We start from the raw sequence: 24,214 nt of genomic DNA on the forward strand, positions 1-24,214 counted from the left end.
TTGAATTCCATTTTATTCTTTCACTTTATAATAGATACATAAGGAACAAATGAAGATAGCGAAATAAAAGTTTACACAAATACTGTATATGATCCGTGGCATCACTTGTGAAAAATTTTTCGAAATCGGACTATATCGAATAAGAAGAATTCAGTGCCTTATGGTAATTTTTCTCCGAAAATATCGGTAAATCTCTCAGATAGCTTAATTTAATTTAGAGGAAATCTTTTTCTTCTAATAATGTGTCTCTGTACCAGAAATGGTTAAAATCGGTGAATGGTAAATTAAATGGTAAACTTCCCCTAGCTCTCATATAGGAGCTAATATTAGGATTATCAAAAATACGATGGGCTTAATCTATACTAATATTATAGAGCTAAAGAGTTTATTTGTTTGTTTGTTTGAACGTGCTAATCTCCGAAACTACTGGTTCGAATTGAATAATTATTTTTCTGTTGGATAGTCCATTTATCGAGGAAGGCTATAGGCTATATAGCATCACTACCAATAGGAGCGAAGAAACAGTGGTAAATGTGTAAAAAACGGGATTTTGGCAACAATTCGATCTCAAAATGGCATTACGTTGGCTCTCGCATCTACTGGAATTGCAGCAACGCTACTGAGCGCAATTTTCTAGAAGCACTTGACAGAACAATGCAAGATCTGTGGAATAATAATTATCGCTTTGGTGGCGTAATGATACCGTTATTGACAAACACATTCTGTTATTTCGAAATCAACAGCGGCGGATGAATTGAATGTCTCAAGTCATAGTATTTGTGGCGGTACGTGAAAACCATATGATTGACCATGAATACGCGAGTGTTCCTGCAACAGGATAAAACCACAGAAGAACTGTTAAAAAGTTTAAATGGACAAATTCCGGTTGATTTTTTCAATGGTTTGATATCAATTCCACCTGCCCTTTGTCAACACACTTCAACGAAAGACGAATACATTGGCCAAAATTATAAGTAACTACGATTGGTTGAGTGCACGCAGATTTTTAACTGTCAAAATTACCGATGTCGATGACTTAATCTATACGACTTAAAGTCAACTTCCGGGATTTTGCGTTCATACACATCGATCGATCATATTGAAAATGAAGACGAAGCTGTGAATTATCCAGTGAAATTTCTAAAATCTTTGTCATTTATTATGCTTCGCAATCTTCAAGCAGCTATCGAATAATGTAATAGTTGCAAGAATTCATTAAAGGGACTTACAAGGGGGCAGAATGCTTGATTCCACGAATTTTTTTGAGTTCCAACGATTTGCCATTTCAGTTCAGACGTATTCAGTTTCCAATGAGACTTGCATTTGGGATGACAATCAACACGTCTCAAAGACAGTCGCTGGACGAGTGTGGCATAAATTTCATTCACGAGTTGAAAAATCATCTTCTCTGTACATTTACGCACCGGAACAGAAAACAAAAAATGTTGTTTATTAAGCTGCGTTAAATTGGAAAAAAAATTTAGAAAAAATCGCAAATAAACACTATACAAATTCAACTTTGTTTTCAAGACAAATAATTTCACGCAGTGCAACGACTGCGGAGTCAGCTAGTAGCTTATAAATCGGTTAATATGTGAAATATCTAAGCCAAATTAAGTGTGCATATAATCTTAGATGTATTGTATCTTGGTGATAAAAATTAGTGAAATCGGTTCAGGAATTACATCAGCCTATATACTATATATGATGATTTTCGTTTTTCTATAGGACTTTATGCCGAATATGTGGGTCAAATTTTGTGCTATCTTAATAAAAAATATAGCAAAATTTGCGAGAGTATAAAATGTTCGGTTGCACTCGAACTTAGCCTTTCCTTACTTTTTTTGAAATATATTTTTTTTTTTCAAATTGGCAATCTGAATGACCTTAATGTAAAATATATGAACCTATATATCAATTTGTATGTGCATATATATCCGGACCTTTGTTGCAATAACGGTATTCTGAGAAAGCCGTTCCCATGAACATTAGACACGATTAGTATAAGTCGAAAATTATATGTATACATTCAGCGTTGGCGTGTGTATCTACTGCTAAGAAGGACATGCAACTAAATGGTGGATACGAAGTTAGTAACAACAACAAATAAGCAAACAAAGTCTAAAGTCGCCAGCTATTTGCAATTTGAGCAGGGTTGCATTTGTTGCGCTTGCACCACAAGGCGTGGCTCCGGCAATTATGAGCTGAATGTGGGTGTGATATATTCATTTTCAATATAAAAGCATTTATTAAAATTTTTAAAGAGAAGAATTCTAAAATTAAAAGCAAAATTATTGCAGAACTGTCCCTGTTATATATAAAAATCAAGCCAGACATTGCATGCTGTCTTCACTTTGCATTATTAATTAGAATTTATTATTCTGTTTTCCACGTATTGACTGACTGACTGACTGGCTGGATAAATTTGTGTTTGTTTGTGCAATCATCAATCGATTTTCAATTATTACTCATTTAATGCATATTAAGTTGTGTGACCTAAAAAAAATTTATTGAACGAAAGCGAGTCATTGCTTGGCACATGGTGTATTGTGTTGTGGCTATCGGACGTTGTTGCTTTGGGATTTGAGTAAAGACAACTCATTCATGTGCCGTCCTTTGGGTTAGAGTGTAAGTAGGTATATACCGTTATATGTATATGTATAGATATAGAGAAGGTGAACTGACCTGAATTTTTGTGACAGCAAAGTGCCCAGCGCTCGTCCATTTTGCAATTAGCGTTAAATGTTTTTGTATTATTGCTTGATAACCCAAACAGGGGTGAGAGATAACCTGCACTGAAGTTACTGTTAAGCTATTGACAGTATATTTAAGCAGAAGTGTAGTATATTGAAGACACTCTGCTTTGTATTTACATATATTTTATTATGAATTTTCATGGATTTTGTGTAATTTTTTTGTCTTTGAAAAATAAGGAATTATTAAATTTCAGTAAATTTCACTAATATTTTTCAAATAATTCGCATATTATTATGCATTTTTCAAGTTTTAAATTTTTTTATGTATTTTACGTGGTAAATGTTTATAATAAACACTTTTAATAGCATGAGTGGACCACATGGCGTATGAGTAATATTTATATTTCGAGGAAATTTCAGCTCAAGTTCTTGGTAAGTATTATATTTATAATATCATTGTGCTCATGTGATAAACAGAAAGTGTGCAAGGAAATATTTAATAATATTTAATATAGAAATGAAAAATTTAGAATAGCGTTGCCACCTGATGATAAGGTAAATTATGCCAACAAATGTATCAAGTGAGTTTATTAACTCTTTCAACCGATATTTGAGATATTTTCAATTTAGACTTTATGAAACCAGAGTTACCACTTATCATAAAAAATTAAAGTGAACAAGTAAGGAAGGGCTAAGTTCGGGTGTAACCGAACATTTTATACTCTCGCAATTTATTTATTTAACTTTATTTATGTTATATAATACACAATTTGACCCACATATTCGTCAAATATATTGTATAAAGTCCATTGAAAGTTGGAAACCCTAATATTAGGATAGACTCATCGAGGTCCTATTGTTCGATATATGGGGCCTTGAAAACCAATGGTCCAATTTCGGCAATTTTTAGAATGGGGCTGCCACACTATAAACATAGTATTTGTACAAAGTTCTGCACCGATATCTTCACTAGTGCTTACTTTATATATTGTAATGTAAACGATTCAGATCGTCTTCAAAGTTCTGGTATATAGGAAGTAGGCGTGGTTGTGAAGCGATTTGGCCAATTTTCACAATTAGCCCATTATTGGGAGGAAAGGAACCTATTACAAACCAAGTTTCATTGAAATCGGTCGAGTAGTTTCTGAGATATGGTTTTTGACCCATAAGTGGGTGACGCCCATTTTCTATTTTGTAAAAAAATCTGAGTGCAGCTTCCATCTGCCATTTCTTATGTAAAATTTAGTGTTACTGATGAGTTAACCCACTTTTAGTAATTTTCAACCTAACCTTTGTATGGGAGGTGGGCGTGGTTATTATCCGATTTCAACTATTTTTTTTATGGTGTGTGGTGGGGTACGTAAGAGAATCGACTGCAGAAAGTTTGGTTTATATAGCTCTATTGGTTTGTGAGATATATACAAATAACCGATTTGGGGGCGGGGCTACGCCCATTTACCCAATAAAATTACATCCAAATATGCCCCTTCCTAGTGCGATCCTTTATTCCAAATTTTACTGTTATAACTTTATTTATGGCTTAGTTATGACACTTTATGTGTTTTTGGTTTTCGCCATTTTGTGGGCGTGGCAGTGGACCGATTTTGCCTATTTTCGAAAGCAACCCTCTCACGGTCCCAAGGAACATGTGTTCCAAGTTTCATTAACATACCTCAAATTTTACTCAAGTTATCGCTTGCACGGACGGACGGACGGACAGATGGTCGGACAGACATCCGGATTTCAACTCTACTCGTCATCCTGATCATTTATATATATATAACCCCATATCTAACTCTTTTATTTCTTGGTGACACAAACAACCGTTATGTGAACAAAACTATAATACTCTCTAGGAACTTTGTTGCGAGAGTATACAAATTAATTAAATGAATTTTGAGTTGAAAAATATTTCAAAAGTAAGTTCTTATGATAAACGACATTTTCTTATATATTCCATGATATCTACCGCAGAGCGTCCAACATTTTATTACACAGTATATGCCTAATATTCATAAGCCTATCCTGTTGTAGACACTAGACAAGGCTCTGCTCGTGTATCCTTGAATATCAACATTTACTTATGTCATGTGCACACCCTTATCTGTTAACCGTACATTTGCTCGTTAAAAAGCTGTTGGCGAGTGACAGAATTGTGGCAACGAAAACAATGGCAAATGACTTACCAATCAGGCCACAAGTCATGCCCGTCACTGTACAACGAAAACTTGTCAATCACATTTGTTAGCAGCTTTTGTTTGTGAACGACCGAACGACAATTGCTGGTGTGACAATTGAGACTGACACAAAGTATATCTTTGGAAAGAAATTTACATACATGTATGTGGATGTAGCATTCATAAAGAGGATGGAATAAAAATATAAGACTCCAAATAAGAAAGAAAGGTTTTACTATATGCATTTTTGTCACCGCCAACAAATGAGAAATGAAAGTATGTTTGTCAAGTGGAAATAAGCATAAAGAACAATGGCTTCAGAGTGGGCTCAGGCTCCGAATTTGTGATTTTTTGTTTTCAAGCAGTCTTTAAATGTCTTTATATTACATGTAGTTGTAATTATGTCAGTTACAAAATAATGACAGTCATTGTCAAAAGAATGTCAAACTAATGTCAAATTAATTTTTTTTTTCGAAGAAATTGCCAATAGGAGAAGCCATTAATTTATATTGAATATGCTAACTTTTTATTTGAAAAGTATTTTTTGATACAATGGTATTACATGTCACTGAATTGTTACTGTTGTCAGTTTAGTGTCAGTAAATTTGAACACTCACACTTATTAATTTGAAGCTATTATTTTTTGAAACTAACCTTACACTTATTCAAACATATTTCGTGATGCAATGGTATCACATGTCATTGAATTGTTACTGTTGTCAGTTTAGTATCAGTAAATTTGACACTCATTCACTTGTAAATTGGAAAATATGATTTTTAGAAACTAATCTTCCACTTATTCAAACATATTTCGTGATGCAATGGTATCACATGTCATTGAATTGTTACTGTTGTCAGTTTAGTGTCAGTAAATTTGACACTCACACTTATTAATTTGAAGATATGATTTTTCGAAACTAACTTTTCAATTATTCAAACTTATTTCGTGATGCAATGGTATCACATGTCATTGAATCGTCAGTTTCGTGTCAGTAAATTTGACACTCACTCACTTATCAATTTGGAGCTTGTTACTGTTGTCAGTTTAGTGTCAGTAAATTTGATACTCACTCAATAATTAATGAAGATGTAATTTTTTAAAACTAACCGTTTGCTACATATCCTATAATTACTACATAAAAATATCTCAACGAGTTCTTAAAAAACTTCGAAACTTCTGTCAAATTGTATGACATAGATTAGAATGTAGTTGGAACGATGACTTTTCACACCAAGGGGATATTTGAGAGTATTTGGCAATAAAGAGTACTTGATGTTATTTAAATGATTTTGAAAGCACTAAAAATCCAAAAATGCCTCTTTATTTTAACTGAACTACCATAAATGAATATACAAAGTAGTAATTGCCTGCTCAAATCTTTAGAGGTGCCCTTGAAAGGCCTCTAGCTGTAATAATTTTTGAAAAAAAAATCACATTTTATGCCAAAAATTCTTACCATTATTAAACATACAGGCAAGCCGATGGTTTTCTGAAAGTAAAAACAAAAAACAATATTTTTAGTGAAAAAAATTTATTAAATTTACCAAAGCAAAGCAATTTACTAAAACTATAAATTGACCATAATAAATACAAGATATGGATTATGTGTAAATAAACCGATTGTTTACATATACATAGTATATATGTACATACATCCATTTTGAGCCATAAATTATGGTAGATAGTCTCTTAAGGCGGCATAAAAAGGAGATTAGTTTATTTACTTACGAATCTATTAAAAATCCATTAACCTTTCATAAAATAAGCAGCAAGCATGAGAAGAAAAATATACCGAAATTTGTTTTTGGCACTCAGCGCTGCGGCGAGGCATTTCTCACAAAACTGTGAGATATTTATGTATTCAAGTTTAAGTGTTGGAAGTGTGAACGACGGTGTATTGTTAAGCTTTTTTGTTTATCATTTAGTGGGGATAAGTATCAATGGGCAGCTGGAGAAGCAGGTGTGATTGTCTGAGGCGAAAATATTATATATACTTCTATGGATATATTTATATGTACATATGTATATACTTGGAAAAGGTTAACGTTAAGATGGCTTATAAATTTTATTAAAAAAGAGATTTTAATGTAAGATCGAAAGCTTTTCTAATGGTGGGGTTAGATTAGATTACATACTGAGGGTTGCACGGCCACCTAAGGTCTACTGTGCCCTCTCCAATTATCACATTATACCATCCAACCCCATCACTTTAAGAAACCTTAACAGTGTTGCAGGGCCGATGAATGCAATACTACCTCTTTGGGGATGCAAAACCCCAATTGTCTGCCGCCTTTTCTTCGCGATCGCCGGGCAGTCAAGGAGTAAGTGCTCAGGTGTCTCCGCTACCAGACAAAGATCCGACGAGTGGATTTCCAGTTTGTACAGATGACATCTTAGTCTGCTCTTTACAGATTATATTCTCCGAGAAACAGTTTGGTCCAAAAAAATAACTAGTGGGTTAACTGAATTAAGGAAATTAACCGATGAATGCAAGAAAACAACAAGAAGGAAGCGTCGGAGGCCCTATAAAGTATATATATAAATGATCAGTATGTTGAACTGAGTCGATTTAGCCATGTCCGTCTGTCTGTCCTTCTGTCTGTATATATACGAACTAGTCCTTCTTTTTAAGATATCGTTTTGAAATTTTGTAGATGTTATTTTCTCTTCAAGAAGCTGCTCATTTGTCGGAACTGCCGATATCAGACCACTATATCATATAGCTGCCATACAAACTGAACGATCGGAATCAATTTCTTGTATGGAAAACTTCCGCATTTTACTACATATCTTCACGAAATTCGGTGTGAGCTATTGCTCATAGAAATAATTTAATTTCCGAAAAAATTGTTCAGATCGGTTCACTATAGCATATAGCTGCCATGCAAACCGAACGATCGGAATCAATGGCTTGTATGGAAAATTTTCGCATTTGACGTGGTATCTTCACGAAATTTGACATGGATTACTGCTTAAGGTAATAATATAATCTCCGGAGAAATTGTTCAAATCGGTTAACTATATAACGTTAATATTTCTAGCAAACAACCGGGCTAAAAAGTATTAGTAAAATTTTTTCTTTTTTTTACTTACTTTTTCTTACGTCTTTAGGTTTGCTTAAACACATAGTTACTAAAAGAAATGCACCTGTGAATGGTATATTCGCTTCGGTACAGCCGAAGTTAACGTTTTTTTTTGTTTTTAATACATTCAGTAGAAAACCCAGGAAAAACTTTGCTGCAGACCTTACATTTTCAAAGCTAAGTATTTTCTGATGGCCCAAAATTCATATTATTTATGATATAACTCAAAATGTAAGTAATTGCGATACAATGGATTTGAAAGGAATTCGCAATCAGCGCTTTTCCTTACGCACAACCAACTTATGTAAGTAGATTGGTAGAGTGAGTGGCCTAACAAGCCAGGCTAACAAACTTAAGGAAGTCGCTTTACATTGTGGGCGTCTAACCGAATTTTTAATGAATTATTGTCGTATTTGTATTTATGCAACCAGCCGCTTATCGAATTGCGTGTCTAACACTTATTAATGCATGATTTTATCGCAAATACTTGAGCGCCGACGTCAGCAATTGTGAGTGGCGTAATGAAAGATCGCAATGGTTGTGTGGCAACAGCAGCCAATGTGGATGAGGCAGACCACTACCATTAGCACACAGACACACACATACACATTCAAACATATACATATATGTGTATGAAATGAAAATGACGCTATAGACCGCTGAAATGTGTCCAAACATGTGCGTCGTTTGTGGGCGCGCCGCTGGTGGGTGGGTTATTTGAAGCACGTGCCTTGTATTTTCTGCCTTTTTTGCTTTGTTGGCTCTCATATTTTATTTTTATCTTTCTTGTTACTTTTAATCCTTGGCAGTTACTGTGTTTTTTTTCGTTTCAAATAATGTATGTGCGTTTTCCTTTTGCTATTTTATCATTTCGCGTATATTTCACGCAAATGCGTTACATATTCATATATATTATACATATATTATATTTATTGTAATATTACACCGTGTTGTTGCTGTTTTTGGTCTTTCCTCAATCGTGCGCGTGCGAATTTGTTGTGGCGGCAAATGTCTGCCTTGCCATGAATGCTTCCTGATTTCGTACTTTTTGTGTATGTACATTACACATGGATATTCATGCAGCTTAGGGTGGTTCTTAATAAATAAATCTGTTTTAAATATATTTTTTTTTCAATTTCTCAGTCATTAATACTATGTGCAAATATATCTCATGCAAACGGTTTCAGATGGGTAATAGGTGTCTCATAACAAAGAGCGCTAAGATTCCCCTATCGAAGCACCCTTCTAGTTACATATGTAAGTATATACTTTGGGTTAGAAAATAAAACATTTTAACTAATTTATCGATTTTTAATTTAATTTTTTATCGATTTTGTGTCTAAATTGTGAACAACCACAAAGTTTTAGAGAATCTATTGAAAAATCTAGATTTCCAACAAATTTTGAAAGTCCTCGACAATTATATAGCAGAGTCTGAATCTTTATAAGATGTCTCCAAGTGAAGAAATATCGATATTTAAGTCTTGTTAGTAACATCTGAATATACCTTTTGAAGACTTTATAAAATAATGTCAACCATAATTCGCCATTCTTCTTGGAATTTTAGAAGTCTTTCTTGTGTAAGACATTTTTAACAAAATTATATAGTAAAATTTTATGTAAGGAAGGTTGTGGACATCTCATTAAAGTGGTACACCTGCTTCTTATTATATTTATATTTTTTTATTCAATTATTTGCTCGATTCGCCACTCTATAAAGACTTCTAATCACTGATGCAAAAATATTATTACTCATTATGCATATTGTTAATACCGATGAAGATCTACTTCATATCTTTGATAAATAATAGGTAGGCAAATATCTCCCTTCCGCTTTTTTGTTCTTTTTTCACTGTTTTATAAAGTCTTAGAGTGATCGGATTTAGTTCAAAAATCCGCAGTTTCGTTCGATAATCTGTTTCCATCTAGACGGCAACATCATAATACCCTCCTCGTAGAAGCCCCATCCTTATTTGCGAAGATCTCGGACAGCCACTTTTCACAAGCTTGTTTTGAGTTCAACTTTATACATCCAAAGGCGTTCGCCATGGACAGGAACAGGTTGTAATCACTTGGCGCTATGTCCGGGCTATATTGTGGATGCGATAAAACTTCCCATCCAAGCTCCCGTAGCTTCTGACGAGTCATCAACGAAGTGTGTGGTCTGGCGTTGTCCTGGTGGAACACTTCACCCTTTTTGTTGGCAAGTTCTGGACGCTTCTGGTCGATCGCCTGCTTCAAGTGGGCAAGTTGTTCGCAGTAGATGACCATGTGAGAGCACCTCATAGTGGATGATTCCCTGCCAATCCCACCTAACACACAGCAAAACTTTCCTGTCCGCCAATCCCAGCATGGCCACTGTTTGGGACGATTCACCGCACTTCGACCATGACCGTTTTCGCTTGATTTTGTCGTATGTGATCCATTTTTCGCGCCAGTCGAGTCGAGTTCGTTCCGTTTCAGCAGCATATCGCAGACGTTGATTCGGTCCAGAAGGTTTTTTAGCGTCAAACCATGCGGTACCCAAACATCAAGGTTTTTTGTGTATCCAGCCTTCTGCAGATGGTTTAAAATAGTTTGGTGACTAACTTCCATCTCCTGGGCGATGTCACGAGATGGCATGTGGCATCTAACTCGATGTTTTCCATGATTTGATCGGTATTCGTCGTCACAGGTCTTCCGCCGGCTGGCTTATCCATGGTGTTAATATCACCCGCACTGAATCGTCAAAACCATTCCTCCGCAGTTCGAAGTGATAGACAAAACAATTAATCTCATGGAACGTTTCTCAAGTGGATTTGCCTTTAACGAAGGAAAACAATAGCGCGAATTTCGGCGTTAGTGAACTCTATGTTTACACGTCTATAACTGTTGAACTCAATATTCAAACTAATTATGCATAACGTCGTTTTGTAGGTTATGTGAAGACCTTTCAAAGTTGTATAGTATTGCCAGATACGAGCTCTGTAGCGCTTTATACATAGCCGCGATTCGAAAGACAAAAAGGCGGAAGATATTTGCCAACCTAATATGATGAATAAGAGAAAATTAATACCAGTTATTTGGCCGATTCGACACTCTCTAAAGCCTTTTAATCACTAGTTAATAACATTGACTAGTTCATGTGTTCAGAAACCAGATGTAAGAATATTATTATAGATATAGAAGATAGTTCATATCGTTGTTGAGGCAGATCTATGAGATACATAATTTAGAAGCCAGAATTTATACCAGTTACATGTTTGAAGCGCCACTCTTCAACGCTTTCATTAGAAGTTAGTTATTCTCGCTGTGAAAATAATTATCAAGAAACCTGATTTAAGAAAATGTTCCAACAATTTGAAAATAGTTGATTTGTTTCATGTAGTAGTTCTTTGAAAAATATGATGTCCAAGAGATAATTTAGACCAGTTCGTTGTTCGATTTACGCTCTAGTTCTAGTTAAGCTAGTTTATTAGAAATTTTATGAGAGAATATATACAATTAAACGTTAGTTTGTTGAGGTAGATCTCTGATAGATATGATGTAGATGATAGAACTTATATCAGTTACTAGTTCGAATCGCCAGTTTTCAAAGCCTAGGTATTAGAAGTTATTAAACTTCCTAGTTGAGGTAGTTCTTTGATACTTTTCTGTAGAATATTTTTCTACAATTAAGCACCACCCTTATGAGCTTACAAATATTATAGTATCCATATATGAAGTATCTAAGTAAAAACTGCCTCAAAGTGTGCTGAATGCGAAAAGCCTACAAAAGCGACTTAAAACGGATTTTTTCAAATCAACAACCAACAACAACAACAGCAAAAAAGGCATATTAAGAAAAATTTGCTTCAACGCCAAACAAGCGAGAGTGAGTGCTTTGGCGCCAACCAACGAACACATAAACATCTGAACGCTTAGCTATACAACAATATGGCGGTCTAAAAACCCATTTGTAATTATTTTCATAATAAATATTTTTGCAACAAATTGCTTAGAATTTATTTACGAAAAATTAAATGAAAATTCCAATTAAAATGGCAACAACTTTGCATACAAAATTTTCTAGACTTTGTTTATTATTTTCTTTGTTTTTTTACTTTCATTGGTTTTTTGTGGTTTTTAAGCAACTTTTACGAGTTTCCATTCAAATGCTGGCTACTAGTGTTGCATACATACATTGTTTATCGCTACCACGGCGTGGTGTGGCATGCAGGGGGTGTCCAAACTACCACATACATTGTTGTTTCCGTGTTTATGTTTTCGTGCAACGCCATCGTTTTTGATTTGCTTACTCAATAAATTAGCGCAGAAATTGTTGCAAGCGAAGTGAATATTTGAACTCATAAAAGTTTAAAGCATACGCATAAAATATATATATATCGGTTGTATATATGCGATAAATATATCGATATTTATAATAGAATTTTCAAAAAAAAAGCAAATCAAATTCTCACACACGCTGTTCCCATCATTAAACAAACGAAATATGCCGCTTCGGCCCAGCTGGCGTGTTTGTGAAAACAACAAATTGAATGCAGCGTTTTATTGATGCCCCAGTAATGACGTCACAACGCCATGAATTACCACGTCGAATTCACTTGTGCGCGAGGGAAATTGGCGTTTTAAGCCGCTTTATGATCGCGTATGCAAAACGTGCTGCCATCAACGGCCAGCAACGCCGCCAGTCCAATCGCGCTCGGGGCAGTTGTTTTCTGCTGCTGCTGCTGCTGGCATTTGTAGCCGTTTTCTTTTGTTCTGCTTTGCTGCTGAGTTTTTGCAAATTTTCACATTTATACGGTTTTTATTTGTTTGGATTTAAGCCAAAACATTTGGCTGCTGGCCGCGTGAGCACCGAAAATGCAATCGACAATCAGCGAAGCGTGATTTTACCATATAAACTGAAATTTCGACGTACTCATACAAGCGAAAGTGTTTGCAAAACTGGAAACGTAATATTAAAATCGGAATATCGGTTGTACGTAAATAATATATATATGAAAGTGAGAGGTGAGTTGTGAAATAAGCGCCGAAAAAATATTTATTTATTGTAATTTTAAATATTCGTTTGAGCCCTACTGATTTATTCAAAACTACTGAGTATGCGGGCACTACTTCAAAGTGGTCTAAACTCTCTTAATAATATCTCTTTTCGTTTATGAAAGTCTATTTAATTTCTGCCAGTCGAGTGAATATATGCTACCTTCGACTGGGCAAAACTTGATTAGTAGCGAATCGAAGCGAGCTTCTATTTGAGTATGCCAGTTTGTATCATTTATACCAGTCGCTAGTTCGATACGCCACTATTCATGCTTTGTTGACAGCTTTAATAGCTTTGGTCTCATTTGTAGCTAAGAATGATTAAATAAGTTCGGAAATTCTTCTAGATTTTTAACAACAATTCCGTTACTCAGAAGTCACTTGTTCGATACGCCACCAGTTGTAAAAATAAATATGAAGATGCTACCTTCGACTGGGCAAAACTTGATGAGTACCGAATTGAAGAGAGCTTCTATTTGATTATGCCAGTTTGTATCATTTATACCAGTTGCTTGTTCGATACGCTACTATTCATGCTTTGTTGACAGCTTTAATAGCTTTGGTCTCAGCCAATTTTCGTAGCTTAAGAATGAAACTCAGAAATTCTTCAATATTTTAAACAACATCGATAACTCGAACTTCTACGTCTCGAAGTTCACCATAACTGGAACTTTTGATTTGGCAAGAGAAGTAAAATTTCATACAAATTAGCTTCCGTAACTTGAAAGCACCTCTAACTCGGAAGTTTTTTTTTGTGGATTATGGTGATTCGAGTTAGGGAAGTTCAATTGTACTCGTGTTTTGAGAAATAAGAATAAGCGAGTATGATAAATCTATAAAAAGTACGATATTTTCGGCATTTCTTATTAAATATTTTATTTACAAAAGCACACTTAAGCCACCAAAGTCAATTCGGAGCAAGGCCAGACCATCTGATTAATAATATAAACTAAGCATATCGTTAAAGAAAGACTTTCATGTGAAAAGGATTTAGGCCTCGATCTCAGTACTCTACTATTACCCTCGGAACTCTACTCACTTTCACGAAAGAAGAAGAGTTCATGATTAAGCTAAGACTAAATAATAATAAGACAAACCCATTAGCTTAGCTCATTTGCTTTTTTAAATAATTGCTTAAAAGATTTTGTCGAAATTTCCGAAACAAATTTTCTATGAAGAATTAGTCTCTCAAGCTATCCGACTTGTGTGGATACCCGGACACCGCGGAATCGTTGGTAACTGTAAAGCGGACGCTGCTTGCAAGAGAAGGTGCCCTAGAAACATTGACGTCGGAATGGGAGCAGGTTGGTAGTCAATGGTCCAGCAAGAGCGCTGGACATGCAGACTACGCATGAACTCGCCAAGCGCTGGCGACTGTGTGCTTACTAGACATTGTCCAATGGGTAACCATGCGTTGAGACTTGGGAACGTGGCAGAAGCAAGTTGCCGAAGCCTGTATGGAGGAAGGCGAGGTGAAATCATCTAAGCATTTCCTCTCCAATTGTCCCGCTTTTGCAAGACTGAGGTTTAAACACCTCAAAAGGCCCATTTTCGGCGATCCTAGCAAATTGGCTAGAATCGACATTAGCAGACAAAAGAAATTCGTAACAGATTTCGATAGTTTTGCTGAATCTTAAGGGTCTTTGATCCAGAAGGAGTTTACTGGTATCACAATGGACAGCGCTCTAAATTGTCTAAGTGAGATCTTCTGTATTTAGAGATCTGCCTATAAACCTAACCTAATCTATGAGTCTCTCAAAGGTTAATAAGAAACCACGCAGCTTTCAATTTAAGCATTTAAAAACAAACTACTACTTTCATTCAGTAGTAGTCTTAAATTAGTTTTTGAAGTATGAAAAATATGATTTTTTTTTTATAGAGATGGGTTATATAAGAGGTAAAGAATATCACATAAGTTCAATAGCTATAGTTTAAATATTGTATATCAAAAATGCAAATGAAACAATTTAGAGTTCTTGCAACCACATTCTATGCCACTTTTTTAGCATGTGGCTAAAATATTGAAGTTTTAAGTCAGCGAAGCGAAAAATTACTTTGCTTTTGGCACATAAGCTTCTTAGCTCAAGAACAAAAAACGTAAAGGCCGTTAACTACAGAAGAAAAGCTTGAAGACCACATGTGGAGCATTATGTTGCTAGAAGAAAGGGATGTGCTCAGTCAAACGGATGCGTGTGCCAGCCAAGTGGGTCGGGCAGACAGCATGGGGCGATAGTTAATTTTAAGTTAAAAAACTGAAGCACAAAGGAATACAAAATGCGAAATTGAATAAGAAAATGTCAATACAATGCAAAAAATTTGAAATTTTGAAAAATATTACTTTACTTCTTATTTATATTCTAATATTTTATATGAACATAATAAAGATTTTATGACAGTATGAAAGTATGTGCTTCAGCGAGAATAAGCCTATTCATAAAATAATATGAGAAAATTCAAAAAAAAAAAAAAAAAATTGCAACATCTGCATTTTGGTATAAAAATTTTAATTGCTAACTTTGTGCCAGTTCTCAGTTGTGGCCAAAAGAAAATTAATTACTTCGGTGTAATTAAGTTTCGCAATAAAAACAGTAGATAACTGTGACTGATTTAAGTAGTAAAAGGGCGAATTTGCGAAAGCGAATGTGGCTAATCGTGTGGCTACGCGTTTGTTATGCAGTCTGCAGGCACGAAGAGAAAGCATTATTAGCTTTTCCTTTTGCCTTTCTTCACTTTCCTCAACGAAAAAGTTTTTGTGATGGATAGAACGCCGCGTGTGTGTGAACATTTTTTAATTAGTTTCAGCAGCTTTCTATTTTGACATGATAATTACTGCGAGTGTTACAATTCTAAATTAAGTGATAAATGAAGATGAATGAATGTACTAAGCTTACTATTTTAAATTTGAAAAAAAAAAAAATTAATTAAACTTAGATTATGAACCAAAATAACGTAAATTTGATGAATAATAATTTAAGGGGTTATACCAGTGTAACCCATGAAAAATTGGTTGCTTTTCGTGGATTTTTATTTTAGGACTCGATCGAATGTTTCGAAGTTTTTTGGGCATAATGAGGCATTTAAGATTTTTTTTACAAAAATATTAAAAAATAACAGAGTTACGTGCTGTCTTGGGAGGTGCCAAAAAAAAAGTTCCTAACTGCTTACATGATTCCGCACGAAATAGTAGCTGACACAAAAAAATTCAAAAAGGTTATTAAAGTTGAAGGTAGTTCATATACAATGACCTACGATTTTTTGAAAAGATCAAAAATTAACAAAATGGAGTAGTTCTGAAAAAAGTGTCGGTTTTTTAGGTTACAAAAATAGTAGTTATTTAATGCCAAATTGACAATTTTCAACCAATCAAAAAGATTATAGGTCATTATATAGTAAATATATTCAGGAATACTCAGTTTAAATTTGAGAAATGTCGTTTAGAGAAAAACGCGTTTAAAGTTTCTACTACAAGGGCTTATACCTATCAGCGGCCGCTTTCACAAAATATTTTTGAAAATATATAAACTATCGAATAAGCAAAAAAACAAAAAATATATTTTTTTAAAATGTCACACTGGTATAGCCCTTAAGTGTTTCTCTGAATATTTCTAAACGGATTTTAACAAATAGATTTTTTTTTTTTGTTGTAATAAACTTATAATCTTCAATTCACAAGTCATAAAGTTATTTCCAATAGGACTGGTTTAAAGCTCTAATTCGCAAAACTTGAACCAAAATTCCCGTATTTCTCCTAAACGCTAAATTGCAATCGAAGAACAAACAAAACAATCTTCAATTGCCAAGTTTCACTTCGCACTGAATAAGGTACTAAAGTCCATTAAAGTTACAATTGAAATTCGCTTTGGTTACTAAGAGGAATGCCGGCGATATAAAAATGACTGGACTATTGGCAAAACAAAAAGGTAATATTCTGAATTGCTAAAGGAGAAACTTAGAAAAAAATAAGTAAGATAAATGAAAGTTTTTTTAATTTAATTTTTTGTTGAAGCAAGGTTCACTTTAGATCCGCCAGATGGCGCTATAAATGTAAATTTGTTTTCTAAAGGATGACTTCTCCTCATGAACTACATGATGGCTGGTCATCTGGTATCGCTAAACACCAAAATTGAGCTATGCGTGGCTGAGACTTACCAAACTAACCTAATCTATGCGAAAAAAATTAGATAATTCATGGTGTAGCTAATGAAGTACTGAATTATGGCTAAATCCATATTTTAAATATAACAGAAAAATATTTAAATTATATATTATGATATTGACTTAATGGGTTAGTTGGTTATCAGAGGCAGAAAACAAGGGCATATTTACTATTTTTTACTATACACAATCATACATTTCATTTAAACAATTCAGCATATCAAAGAAACATATTTAAACAGTATTTCATGAAATATTTATTAAAAAATTCCGATAACTTAATTCATTATTGGTTCATCCAAAATCAGTAAACCAAAAATTTTTCGATAGTAAATGGATCCATCTAATTAATGAACGGAGGAAAGAAGAAAATATTAAGATTTTTATTTTTCAGATTTAAAAATAAAACTCACATTTTTGATAGAATTTTCGCCATATATTGGCTCGAAAAAAATAGTTGTAATAAAAATATAAAAAAAATAATTCGTACATTAACTAGATAATCTTATGCCAGAGATGTGTGAACCAAAAAGGTTCATAACTTTTCGAGATATCGTGTCCACAGACTAAAAAATTTGATTTTTGAGATAAACACGTTTAAGGTTTAGATTCATACTGACGTGGCCTGATGGACGGAACTTCTAAAGCGTATATCACTCAACATATTTCTATGATTGATTTGATATTATTGGATAATATTTAATAAGATAAAAAATTGCAAATTTTAAAACCTACCTAACCCCTTAAATGAAAAAAATATTTGTATTTATTTATATGGTTTGAAATCAAAATCTCAAAAAAAAAAAATATTAGCACGAGGAACTTGAGCGATTTGTAACCTAATATGGTATACAGCTTTCAGTAGCCAATTAAATACACAAATGCTCACTTACTAACAACAACAACAGCATATGACAAAAATGCTAAGCCGAAGGAAACCCTATTTTACACAACCAAACAAACCGAAATGGCTAAATCAACATTTAAACAAAGACACGCGACCGCAAGTGTCATAACTATATACGACAAACATACATACATATATATATCATGAATGGTTGTGTCTATCAAATCCGGTATTTCCTGGATTTCTATTTAGCCACAGTAGAGCGCCACAACTAGTATAAAAGTGAGCGCTACTCGTCAGTGAACAAATCTGCTGAAATCTGCTTTTCTTAAAAAGACACACACATGTGAATGAGGAAAAGTAATTTCCGCTCCATAACCACTTTCGTTTATTTGTAAGCGTGTATGTGTTTGTGCACCGTTATATTTTTACAATGCTTACGCAGAAATACATGCTCACAACTTGCCTGGCACACTTAATGCTCAAAAGATTGCCTTCAAAGACAAGACACAGTGGGAAGGAAGCTGGCGCGCACAAGAAAGCCTGATATGCCAAGTTAATCGCTTGAATGGCGGCTAAAAATAGATTTTTAGACTTACAAACTCAAGATTTATTTGTTTGTTTGTTTGATATCGAGTTCTACAGCGTTAAGCCAGCAACCCAATTGGGTGCAATTTCATGTGTGTGCTGACAGCAAGCAGACATTTTGCTTTTGCTTTGCTTACAACTGTGCTTTGTTTTTGTTGTGTGGGTAAGGGTTAAGCAGTTGGAGATTATATGTAAATGACGTCAATTATTTTCGGGGTTATGTCAAGGGAACACGCGAATAGACAGTGGAAATGAACATTTTGAGTGCTTGTATGTTGTTTAAGTTGCCAAGTTGATATGCACAGCAGATAATGCTTAAGTAGCTTTGCAATCGAATATCCGAAATATATCAGTTTACAGTTGCCACTTCCGTATTATTTTACAAAAGGTTAATAACCCGATGTGTGTATATGTGTGTGATGCTATTTTTACAAACCACTTTCCAACATACGTATGTAAAAATATTGCGAATAAGGTTGGAATTCAATTCTATCAAATGTTGCGTATACGCCACGTATATCCAATTTCGTTGTCACTGTGGTAAGAGGTATAAATTTAAATAAGAAAACAATAGGGTCTCCATACAAATATTGTTGGTAAAAAAATTATATTATATTCAGTTGATAAGTTCAGTTGCTGTTTTGAATTACTGAGCAGAGCATGTATGATTTAGTTAATATGGTTTCCTTAATATAATCCAAAATATATAGAATACATAGATGATAATGCTTTCGCTCTCTGAGCATCTCATTTCCAAGTGTTAAAGTTCAAAGTTTTGACCAAAAGATCACTGCTGCTATGCGAACGTCTCCAACCGCAACAATGGAGGCAATCCTGAAGACACTGGTAGATACTACAGAAAACAGAACTTTACTGGCGCTGACGAGATCAAGACCAGGTAACGACAGGATGATAAACGCACGACAATTGGGGATCATCATTCCAAAGGACGATATTACCAATAAGGTGCACTATGAAAGACGATCCAAGATAGCTCTGAGTAATAAAAGAGACTGAGGGGATTCTTCCTTAAGGAAGTTATAAGCAAGAGTTCACAACAGTGGTACACGGACGGATCTAAGACAGCAGATGGAATAAATGCTGGGCTAACGGGACCACGCCTCAAACTGTCTGTGCCTATGGAATAATATCCCAGTATCTTTCAAGCTAAGGTATATGCTATTAGCAAGTGCGCTGGACAGGAACTATCACGGTGAACGGATTGCCAACATCAGTGATAGCCAGGCGGCTCTACAGGCATTGTCATCCTTCGAAATAGATTCGGGACTGGTTCTGGACTGCATCGAAAAACTTAACAGTTTAATCTTTTTCTTGGTACCTGGACACAAAAGTATACAAGGAAACGAACTTGCAGACTAACTAGCTAAAAAGACCGCGGTTGCTAGACCGGTAGGGCCGGAGTCCATCATTGCTGTTGGTCGGCATGTTCTTTGAAATCGACTACTAGACGATGAATTGGCAAGTAGGAACCGCTACTGGATGCACTTGCAGGGATTTCACCACTTCAAACTTCTTATAGGGAGATACAACCGAAATAGATTCAAACAACCAATTTCGCTCTCAAGAAATAATGTGAGACAACTAGAGACACTTTACACTGGCCAATTTAGACTAAGGGATCATCTGAACAAAATCGGAATCTGCTCGACGACGGATCAGCTCAAGTTCTATGGTCTAACAGCCGAAGCACCTGAGTATCTACTCCTTGGCTGCCAGGCGATTGCGAGGCTAAGGAGTCAGGCAATGGAGTCTCTATATTGCCAAAGGGAAAGTATCGCTTCCATCAGCCCTGTAGCTCTCCTAAATTTTCTTATAGTGACAGTATTGCAGGGTATTCTGTGATAACAGGAGAGAGCGCAATATACCTTAGGCCGCAGTGCCTTCCTCATATCAAATTTAATTTTATTTATCTAATGTGACTACTAATCAATAAGTCGTAGCATAAAAACTCAAGTTATCTTAGAAATTTTGGCAAAATACTCAGCAGATAATATGGAAGCTTCGTGATCATTTTTACATACCTTGCTTGGTCAGTCATTCGAAGGTCCATTAAGACTTATATGATCCTCGACATAGCGAAACACATTATGTTTATAAGAAAGTTCTAGTTGCACTATTAGAAAAATATATTTCAAAACTATCGGTGAGAACTATAGTTTATATTTGTTCTCAAAGAACTTTCTGAAATTATTAAGAATTTTACAAAAAATAAATTTTATTAGATAAACTAATGAAGCAACTTATTCACCAATAACTTTGAAACTTTGACTCCAAAAAAAAAAAAATGTGAATTCCTCATTTGCAAAATGAAATACAGAAATTCAATATCACTTCCCTTCATGTAAATGTCGACTTCCTAGAGATACATTAAATATCATGCGACTGATTGCCATTTCTAATAACAGTCTTATGCAAATAACTCGCACGGTTGTAAGACGAAATTGAATAGACACACACATTGAACCCGAACCGACCGAATTGTGGAGTAGCGTATTACTTTGAAGTGAATTGAAAATGATATAAACACCGATATCATACAAATAAAATTACATGTTGGCAACTTTACATAAATGTATACAAACATACATATAATAAATACAAATGTATATGAATATGTATAGGAGTATATCCACGCATGAAGCGCTGAATGTAATATGCATATCCTTTCTGGTGCGACTGACGACGCATGTCAAAATGTCACTAACAAAAGCATACCGCTATAAATCCACATTTTACAGCGCAGACAAAGGCGGCAACATAGTAAAATACGATGCTGACAACTTGGCTGGCTGGCTGGCTGGCATGCCTAGGGTGCGTTGGCAAGGATACAGTGTGGCACATAGACGACGACGACGATGACGATGACACAGTCTTAATGGAGACAGTGATGCGCGGTATAATACACAATACATACATATATATATGTAGAAAATACAAAAGGTCATGCCAACGAATGACGTACATAAAATGGAATAAAGAAGTAAGCAAAACAGAAATATTGTAAAGAAAGTAAATCAAATAAGCGTACAACAAATACAATGGTACTTGAGAGTAGTGAGTTTTATGTCTGTATGAGTGGTGGTAGAGATAAGACGCGTGGTATTTGAAAGAAATAAATGGTAAATAAAAAATAAACAAGTAAGGAAGGGCTAAGTTCGAGTGTAACCGAACATTTTATACTCTCGCAATTTATTTATTTAACTTTATTTATATTATACGAGTATAATACACAATTTGACCCACTTATTCGTCATATATATTGTATAAAGTCCATTGAAAGTTGGAAACCATAATATTAGGTTAGAAGCACCAAGGTCCTCGTATTCGATATATGGGGCCTTAAAAACCTATGGTCCGATTTCGGCGATTTTTAGAATGGGGCTGCCACACTATAAACGTAGTATTTGTGCAAAGTTCTGCACCGATATCTTCACTAGTGCTTACTTTATATATTGTAAAGTAAACGATTCAGATCGTCTTCAAAGTTCTGGTATATAGGAAGTAGGCGTGGTTGTGAATTGATTTGGCCTATTTTCACAACATATCATTGGGATGTAAGGAAACTATTACAAACCAAGTTTCATTGAAATCGGTCGAGTAGTTCCTGAGATATGGTTTTTGACCCATAAGTGGGCGACGCCACGCCCATTTTCCATTTTATAAAAAAATCTGAGTGCAGCTTACATCTGCCATTTCTTATGTGAAATTTAGTGTTTCTGACGTTTTTCGTTAGTGAGTTAACCCACTTTTAGTAATTTTGAACCTTACCTTTGTATGGGAGGTGGGCGGGGTTATTATCCGATTTCTTTCATTTTTGGACTGTATTAAGAAATGGCTATATAGCTCTATTGGTTTCCGAGATATGAACAAAAAACCTATTTGGCGACGGGGCCACGCCCACCTCCCCAAAAAAAATACATCCAAATATGCCCCTTCATAGTGCCATCATTCATACTAAATTTTTTTTGCATAGCTTTATTTATGGCTTAGTTATGGCACTTTATGTGTTTTCGGTTTTCGCCATTTTGTGGGCGTGGCAGTGGTCCGATTTTGCACCTTCCTATGGTGCCAAGAAATAAGTGTGCCAAGTTTCATTCAGATATCATAATTTTTACTCAAGTTACAGCTTGCACAGACGGACGGACGGACATTCGGATTTGAACTCCACTCTTCACCCTGATCACTTTGGTATATATAACGCTATATCTAACTCGTTTAGTTTTGGGTGTTACAAACAACCGTTATGTGAACAAAACTATAATACTCTCTTTAGCAACTTTGTTGCGAGAGTATAAAAATAAATATTCTTAAATTCTTCTCTAGTCACTATAGTAATACATATTATTATCAAATTCCCCGCCATAAGCACACGAAAGCCAAAAACCACGCGGTCAAAGGAAATGATAAAATGTCTGAATTCCATAAATTCAGCTACAACAATTACTAGCAGAGTGTGTGCTGACAGCAAAACCCGCTGGACGGCCAGTCAATGTGTGCTCTAGCCACAGCGCGCTGTCTGCATAAATTTCACCACAGCAAACTTTCTTTGTGGCTGGCCAAAAACATGCGGTGCACACACACACACACCCAAATTCAACCAAGTGATTCTCGGTTAATTTCAACAAAAAATAAAACAAACATTTTATTGCTCGCACATTGACATTTCTGGCATGTTGTGGAAATATTTTCGAATTGGCAATGCGCAGACGCGCAAATGCACAGGTAACGGTGAACTCTTTTTAAGCAGACCACTATGTATAAGCAAGGTTACGGTTGCTGGAAGCTTAAATGGAGTTAAAAGATACTATACTCATATGCATGTGTATGTATAAGTGTGTGTGTAAGTGTCCTGGAAATTTATAATATTCCAGTAAAAGAAAGATAATGTGGTAAGTCCTTTTTCTGACACTACTTGTGTTATATACAATGAAAGAAACTATGTTATGCTGGAAATATCTTGGCGGTAAGTGTTAGCAAATATTTGAAGCATGTATATGAACATTAATATGTATACATATATATATGGATTTGTTATAATGTTGTTGCTAGCGGAAAGCTAGTATTCTTTAATTTTGTATAATCGAAAAATCAAACCGTTGCAATTGAAAATCTTAAAAATTATGATTTGTAAGTTTTTGAAATTAGAATAATGAAAATAATACTTCTTAAACATTATTTGGAAGCATTCTGATATACAATATTAATACTTTGGGCAATTTATTGCATGCTAACTTTCAAAATGTCTAAATTTATATAATTTTTTTTTCAATAATTCATTATAAAATATCATATCAGTACTTTAACCAATATATATTAGGATTAGAACATTTTTTTTTTTTCATTTTTGAAATTTATTCTGGTGGCCTGCGAAGTAGGTCACTGTGGCGGCATAAAAAATTTATTCGGATTTTTTCTACTACTAAATTTGACCAATTGAGCCGTGACGACCAATTTAGTCGGTCGGTGGAGGAGGTTTGAACCAAATGAAGTAGCTGTTTTGGCACTTTTGGACGGTTCCCATCAAAGGTCAGCTTTCATGTGGTGCCCGACTGCGTGATTTTCATTCAAAAAACAAAAATATAAAACGGGCATGTTCGTTTCCCGTTATGAGTCCCATTCGTATT

At 34.8% G+C, this 24,214-nt stretch overlaps 1 protein-coding gene across 10 annotated transcripts in view; it reads right to left on the reverse strand.

Moving 5' to 3' along the window:
- Nucleotides 1-24,214, reverse strand: part of LOC105220908 (potassium voltage-gated channel protein Shab) — a 199,976-nt gene that overhangs the window by 106,434 nt on the left and 69,328 nt on the right. For 9 of the 10 annotated variants that reach the window (XM_054228690.1, XM_054228686.1, XM_054228685.1 and 6 more), the window contains exon 3: nt 6,331-6,363. The gene's annotated coding sequence lies outside the window, so the exon portion shown is untranslated. Of the gene's footprint in view, nt 1-6,330; nt 6,365-24,214 lie in introns of those variants that run through there. The other variant, XM_029045968.2, reaches the window with a different exon arrangement.

Source organism: Zeugodacus cucurbitae, chromosome 4, assembly GCF_028554725.1.
Source record: "Zeugodacus cucurbitae isolate PBARC_wt_2022May chromosome 4, idZeuCucr1.2, whole genome shotgun sequence".
Taxonomy (NCBI): domain Eukaryota; kingdom Metazoa; phylum Arthropoda; class Insecta; order Diptera; family Tephritidae; genus Zeugodacus; species Zeugodacus cucurbitae.